The sequence below is a fragment of the Portunus trituberculatus genome, chromosome 47 (genome assembly GCF_017591435.1).
Source record: "Portunus trituberculatus isolate SZX2019 chromosome 47, ASM1759143v1, whole genome shotgun sequence".
NCBI lineage: Eukaryota > Metazoa > Arthropoda > Malacostraca > Decapoda > Portunidae > Portunus > Portunus trituberculatus.
The window spans coordinates 8,627,553-8,635,548 of NC_059301.1; the positions used below are offsets into that span (position 1 = coordinate 8,627,553).

General features: G+C 39.6%; 1 protein-coding gene across 1 annotated transcript in view; it reads left to right on the top strand.

The window, feature by feature from the left end:
- Positions 1-7,277: 7,277 nt before the first annotated feature.
- The window catches only part of LOC123520439 (zinc transporter ZIP1-like), a 7,533-nt gene continuing 6,814 nt past the window's right edge, over positions 7,278-7,996 (top strand). The window contains exon 1 of the mRNA XM_045282644.1: positions 7,278-7,449. The gene's annotated coding sequence lies outside the window, so the exon portion shown is untranslated. The remainder of the gene's footprint in view (positions 7,450-7,996) is intronic.

Consider the following 7,996-nt stretch of genomic DNA (forward strand, 5'->3'; position numbering starts at 1 on the left):
ACTTTTGCATCTTGATTTTAGTCCTTAGATTGTAAATGTGCAAATTTCAAGGTTTCACACTTCCTTCTGACAAGTCAAACTCTAATGTAGTTTTTAATATTAACATCACAATGATGGACAGCAATGCAAGATTCCTTTTACCCTGAAGATGTACCTCTCAATTAATTAAGTACACTACATATTAAGGATCTGCTTCACAACCCTGATATCATAATGCAGTGTATTGACCCTAAGATATGCTATTAAGAGTCTGAAGTTTTTACATCTTCATTTTATGATTCATTTGTTATCTTATGCACTTAAGGGACAATGAAAAGTGTATTTTGGATGGTAGGTTTAGGAAGACTGTTCATTTTAGACATGCTTTCTTGAAGTACTGATCAGAGCTGTACTGTGTTGATTAAAAATAAATAAATAAATAAATAAATAAATAAATAAATAAATAAATAAATAAATAAATAAAAATAAATAAATATATAAAAAAGCCAAGAAAGACAGGAAATCAGGAATGTCAAGAATTTGCCATCTAACAAGGTAAACACAAGATATGAATACCTTATGATAAATGATCATTTGTGGGTAAAGCTACACCTAGTTTGTTGCATCACTATTTACCTTTTCCTTTTTCATAAAGTTCAATACGTATCTGATGGTTTGAAGACAGTACTTATATTGATCTTAATTGTGCTATTGTTTTTCTCACTACCTTCTTTCCTTTATGATAAGTAGTGGCCTATGCATCATGAAAGGTGGTTGAAAGAGGTGCAGTGAAGGGAATGGAAACTATTCTTCTGTATTTACACATATGCTTTCCTACCATGAACTGAGGTGTGGTCTTGTCTTGCTTACCCAGTTTGAAAGAGATGTAGATATCTGTTACTCATTTGTATTGCATGATGAGGAATGTAATGACTGCCTGTCCTTCAACCTGATCAAATTCTACTGTACAAGCAGTCATCATTTGTTAAACTTGCTAGAAACTTAAATAGGTTTATCTTGTGATTTTTTTTTTCATATTATCTTCATCAACAGCTATCTTATCAATTCTACAGTCAACAACCAAAGCCTTTCATGACTCTTCCAAAATTAGGGACTTTTGGCAGTTCTACATAGGGCATGCAAACACAAAATTTTTAATGCTAATTTAAAAAAAAATACTATGGTTGGAGTGTCACAGTGGGGAGTTGGGTTCACCTGGCTGACTTTCCGGAGAGCATCAGATGTGATGGATACTGGAGCTTAAACCAACAAACTTTAATATCACAAGTAGAGTTTGTCATTTTGTATGCATTTGTTGTGTATGTATAGTACATGTATGACAAAATCCCACAAATAAGTCTCCATAAGACTGCAGTAGCTTGCTACGTAGTATTGCTATCTGACATCTGGTGCTTTAAAATTGACAGAGTACATATGAGACTTACTAGAGATCAGATGAAATGTCCTTAGATTTTTTATGAAGCAAATCACATCTACTTTCACATGCCAGCACAGTGTGAGTCTAGTGTACCTTGCTGCTTCTCGGCCTTCAATTTCTCTATGTTGCCTTTTAGTACAGTGATGGTGTCCATTACCATGGTACAAGGAGCAGCATGCACTTCAGACAAGTGGGGCAATGCAGCATCATCTCATGGGGGAATGAGCTTCAGCAGAAGAGTAATTTGCTGACATAAAATCCAGTCTGCAAGGTGAATGAATAACCTGAAGAGTTCCATATTCTGATGTCTTTCTGATAAATTTGTGATGATATATCAAATACAGTTCTAAATCTGGGTATGTGAACTAGCTGTCTTGTCATCATGTTTGGAAAAGTCCCACCACTACATGATTTAATAATTATTCGTCACTTCGGGTGTGAAGTAGCAGAGTTATGTGCAAGTGTATGTCCTCTAGTGTGCAGTCCCTTCTCAATACTGGTACTCTACCTACAACTGAAAAATAGCCTTTGCACTGATTATTCTTATTCTTTCTGGCTGCATGATAAACTGATGAAATCTTGGCATATGAGTTATTGCAGTATTACATAAAGTAGTTACTGTTTTAGTCACTGAGCAATGTAGCTGATGTTTTAGTACAATTCCTGAAAGAATGATGATAACACTGATAGAAAGGTGAACACTAAATACAAATTGCCAACACAGCATGGGGAAAGAATACAAAAAATAAAACCTGCATATATATTTAAAAGAAAAAAAAAAAAAAAGTGAAGCAAGCAGTGACTGTGACTGAAAAGGTATAAGAGGTAACTTTTTGGTAGTGGTTATCTCATTGTAAGGCCTCTTTCATGAATGGGAAAGCATACACTGAGCTATGTAACAATGAAATAACAAGTAGGTACTGTACTTATAGGGAAAGTATGAAAAGATAATGTCATAGATATCATTATACTTTTTAGTAGAATATAGTGCATGAATGGTGGTAAAAGATGCCTTGCCCTTGGCAGTGCCTGGTGCTGGCCTTTACTGAACAGATTTGTTATGTTCTGCCTTGAAGCACCATGGATGCACTGAGAAATTGATCTGAAGTTGGGATAAACTTATGGTGAATGGTCTATGCATTTTCTCATGTAGGTACTAGAATTAGAATATCCTGGAATATGTTGTGGTCACCTTACAAGAAATAAGTAAAAAAAAAAAATTGTAGGAAATTTTTTTTTTAAAGTAACTACAAAAATTAGAAAATTAAATTATTAAATGAGGAAAGGAACTATCGACAGAGAGAGAGAGAGAGAGAGAGAGAGAGAGAGAGAGAGAGAGAGAGAGAGAGAGCATTATATTATACAAATTATTGAATAAACTGGTTGAGTTTGACAAAATATATAGCTCTGGAGTACTTGACCATGCAAGGGAATGTTTGGATAGGAAGAAATAGAGGGTCATCTGCTATGGCTACCCTGATAAGGGATGCTGTCAGTGGAGTAAGGCATAAAAAAAAAGATACTCACACAAGAATATTGGTATAGGAAGACAAAAAAAAAAAAAAAAAAAAAAAAAAAAAAATATATATATATATATATATATATATATATATATATATATATATATATATATATATATATATATATATATATATATATATATATATAGAGGATGAGCAAAGAAAACATATTCTCTCTCTCTCTCTCTCTCTATATATATATATATATATATATATATATATATATATATATATATATATATATATATATATATATATATATATATATATATATATATATATATATATATATATACATTCTCAGAAGTCTAATTCTAAGAAATGTCCCATTTGGAGAGAAATGAAAGAGAGATTCACAAATAATCATGATATATGATTAATAATGAATGAAGAACAATAAGAAGAGTGAAAGTGTAACAAAAACCATCATCAGAGATACATTAAAAACCATTATCACTGAGGAGTAAACAGATTAGTGATAAACATAATGGTGGCATTCAACCAGTGCAGAATAAGAAGAGGAAATGTTGACAGAGCTGTCAAGTGTTTGTGATATTCAGTCCTCATACAGTCAAGGTCTTGGTATGGTAGCTACTGTGATATGACTAACCAAGTGCATGAGAAAAAAAAAATGTAGGGAAATTATAGAGCATTATAAAGTCACAACCAAGATATCATTAAGTCTGCATGACGTCTTTATATATGGAAACTGTAACTGGATATACTATGAGCGGTACAATGTTGAAGGAAAAAGAAAGCAGGGGAGGGAATCTTGGAATGACATGAAAACTGTAAAAATATTAGAAAATGTTGACGAAGGTCTGGCAATATATAACAGGATAAGTTATCATGAAAACACCTGACTGAAAAAGAAAAAGAATCATCTTCCCAAACAGTGAAAGACTCTTACACAAGCTCTGAAACAACACATTATATTAGTACATTTCACGCTGACATATTAAACTAGCACAACCGACACTGAATTAATAATAAGAAAGAGCCGCACAACTGTCTTAGTCATACTTCACCCAGTTCATAATCATGGCAGTTCTATTATACCTTCATATCATCTAATTCCCTTATTGCCTTCCGTCCACGCCTCCTCTCACTCACGGCCATGACGTGTAGGGCGGTGCCAGCGACCTCCCCCCAGCGGCACTCGCACTGATAACCCCTAGACCAGCTGTTGTCAGGCGGTGAAGCCACATACACTCCAATCACAGGCAGCGGTCTTTGCCCACCAGCGTTCACGTTCAGCGGTGTGCTGCTGCGATAACAATGATAAAAAAAGAAAAAAAAAAAGAAAGAAAAGTCGACAGCTCGCTAATCTGGTTCAGCTGTTGTCACCCGCTGAGAATAAACATACATACTATACACAACGAAGAATTGGTAAAAAGTGAATGGGTAGGGCGGAGGGTATCCTTTGGTCACGTGAATGCTGAATCTCTCTCTCTCTCTCTCTCTCTCTCTCTCTCTCTATGCTGCATCTGCAGACAAACGCTGAAATCTTTCTGAGATAGCTATTCAATTATCAGTTCTTTTTCCTCCAGCAGGTCGTCTGATGTAAAGCCTCAACAGTTCACTATGATCAGTTCATCAGCCTGTAGCAATATTCTATCGACATTACTCTCAGAATTGATTCTCCCCCCTCTGATTTAATTAAGCCATTCTATATAACAAATTTCTTCCTCTCTTCCCAGTCTTTTTTTTTTATTTTATTTAATTTTATTTTATGCCATCTAGACCAAGGAAGCTTGTGCTACACACACACACACACACACACACACACACACACACGCTCGACTCACAATCGAGAGGACCGGGTTCGAGTCCCGGTAAGCGGCGAGGCAAATGGGCAAGCCTCTTAATGTGTGGCCCCTGTTCACCTAGCAGTAAATAAGTACGGGATGTAACTCGAGGGGTTGTGGCCTCGCTTTCCCAGTGTGTGGAGTGTGTTATGTGGTCTCAGTCCTACCCGAAGATCGGTCTATGAGCTCTGAGCTCGCTCCGTAATGGGGAAGACTGGCTGGGTGACCAGCAGACGACCGAGGCGAATTACACACACACACACACACACACACACACACACCGCATAGTGAAGTTATTAGCATACTCGGCTCACAACCAAGAAATACCCGGGTTCGAGTCTCAGGCGCGGCAAGGCAAGTGGGCGAGCCTCTTTTAAATATGTAGCCTCTGTTCACCTAGCAGCAAGTAGGTACATGATATAATTCGAAGGGTTGCGGTCTCGCTGTTCCTGTATGTGGTGAGTGGTGTGGTCTCAGTCCTATCCGAAGACTGATGTATGAGCTCTGAGCTCGATCTGTAATGAGGAGGCTGGTTGGGTGACCAGCAGACGACTGTGAACACACACACACACACACACACACACACACACACACACACACACACTGTATTACTTGAGGAAGTAGCTATAGTGTGTGCAGACAAAATACAAAGACCCAAAGATATATAGTGATTTGGTATTAAAGGAAGGAAAGTATAAGTACAAAGTAGAAAGTAGAAATAGTGAGAACACACACACACACACACACACGCCCGGTAGCTTAGTGGTTAGAGCGCTGGCTTCACAAGCCAGAGGACCGGGGTTCGATTCCCCGGCCGGGTGGAGATATTTGGGTGTGTGTCACCTTTCACGTGTAGCCCCTGTTCACCTAGCAGTGAGTAGGTGCGGGATGTAAATCGAGGAGTTGTGACCTTGTTGTCCCGGTGTGTGGTGTGTGCCTGGTCTCAGGCCTATCCGAAGATCGGAAATAATGAGCTCTGAGCTCGTTCCGTAGGGTAACGTCTGGCTGTCTCGTCAGAGACTGCAGCAGATCAAACAGTGAAACACACACACACACACACACACACACATGAGTACGCAATCTTGTACTCTGGTCTCACATGTTTACCCTATCCCCTTTGTCTCCCTCCCGCAGCGGTTAGCTCCCCACGTTCAGCAGCACAGGATAAACCCCTCCCCAGCAGCTGCAGCGATAGTATCAGATTGAAAATAACAGAACGACTGATAATTACAAATGAAGTGATAAGGTGTCGTTTGAATTGTGTGCAGCCGCTGGCCACGTGAATACTGTGTGTATATGTGTGTGTGTGTGTGTGTGTGTGTTCTACTTGTCTGTCGTAGGTCTGTCCTGCGTCCTTTCCATAATATCAATTCGTTAAATTTAATGCTAAATTATATGATGTTCCTTACTCACACCAACAACTGCAAACTATTCACAACATCATTGCACTCAGTGAAACGACACATCTTCACATAATTTGCACAAGGCTTTCTTCTTCCTCTCACCCTCTATTCTGTCCAACTCTCTAATGCAGTAGTTAACCAGTACTCTCAATCATTCATACTTCTGGAACTGCCTGCCTACTTCTGTATTTCCAACTTCCTATGACTTGACCTCATTAAGGGGGGGGGGGGGGTTCAAGACATATATCCCTTTTTCTTTTTTTTTCTTTATACCATGTGGGGTTTTCACGGAAATTTCTGGGCTAAAGGGGATACTTTTTGAGGTACCTCCTATCTCAAAGCCCACCCGCTAGGAAACCGTTGCCCCGAGTGAGGAAGCCCAACCTACACTCGGACCGTGGACAGGATTCGAACCCGCGCACTTGGAGACCCCTCGGAGCCCAAAGCACGCATGGTTCCACTTTTGGCTAACTTTCGGAGCTGTAAGGGTACTGGCAACTAAATGGCCTTTTTTTTCTTTAAATTTTTTGTTGCCTTTGGCCAGCTTCTCCCTCTTACATGATAAAAAAAAAATCAGATAGTCACTTTCTATTATAACGTCCTGATGTCTAGTTCTTTTCTTGCGTCATATTTTACCCAGAACTCTTTTTTTGTTTTGGTGTTTTAATCTCATAGTCATCCCTTTGAGAATTATGGTTGTATAAGATCTCCATTTTGTTCTCTCCCATACTGCAACCAACTTTATATTATTTGGGTCTCTTTTGTAGAGAGAGAGAGAGAGAGAGAGAGAGCCACTCGCAACCAATTGTTAGCGCAGTATTCAGTCTTGCACAGCTGCTTCGAGATAGAATGTTGGGAGTGAGGAGGGAACGAAATGGCGAAATGGGGGAAGAGAGGGAGAAGGAGGAGGGATATAAGAAGGAGAAAGAAGGGAGTAGCAAGTGGCGGAAAAGAGAAAGGACGTATAGGATAAAGAAGAGTAGGGAATGGAGACTCAGTGGATTAGTTAAAAACAGGGGTTGGGGAAGAGGGAGGGAAGCGAGGTGGGTGTGGAGGAGGAGTCATGCTACTGGCGAAGGGGTAGGAAGGATTGGGGGGACCGCTGATGTGTTCGTATAAGAGAGAGCAGCTGGACTGGTTCAGTTGCACAATACGTACCGCAGTGGCTCTCATCAGCTGTATCTCTCACCTCCCCCTCCCTGTTGGTACTTCACATTCCTCAAAGGCTCTCATCACTCCGTTCCTGCTGCACTCCCGTCCCCCTCGTCGTTCTCCCTTTCTACTTCTCCTTTCTTCCAGCGGTAAGTGACGACCAGTGGAAGTGTTTTTTTTTTTTTTCAGTAAATCAGTGATGTGTTACGGACTGCTATTAGAAGGTTATGTTGAATTTGTGTGGATGAGGGAGGAAAAGATCTGTGAAGAAGTAGAGATGTGTTTTGTAGTGAGATGGGGGGCAAAAAATGAGTTTACTCTAAAGCTCCGCCCACCACTTGAGAGCAAACGAGTTCTTAAAACAGATGTGTAGAGCGTCCGAACACTTGGAAGTTATCATTACAGGGAAAAGTGTCGCACGAAGCGGTCATGTGCACTGAATATGAGTGAAGACTTGAGTAGCAGGGGAGGAGTGCGAGTTTGGTCAAGGACCAATACGAGAGTGAGGGATGCTTCAGGGATTCTTGAATGGGGAGAGTAAGAGGAGAAGTGTTACAGAGCATACACGTGTGTGAATGTGGTGACTTAAAGGAAGAAAGAGGGAGATGTAACAACAAGAGTACCAGTAAAAGAAGCGACAAATTTAATTGTCAGTGGTCGTAATTCCTGTGGTTAGAGTCATTCTCAGTGTGTAGT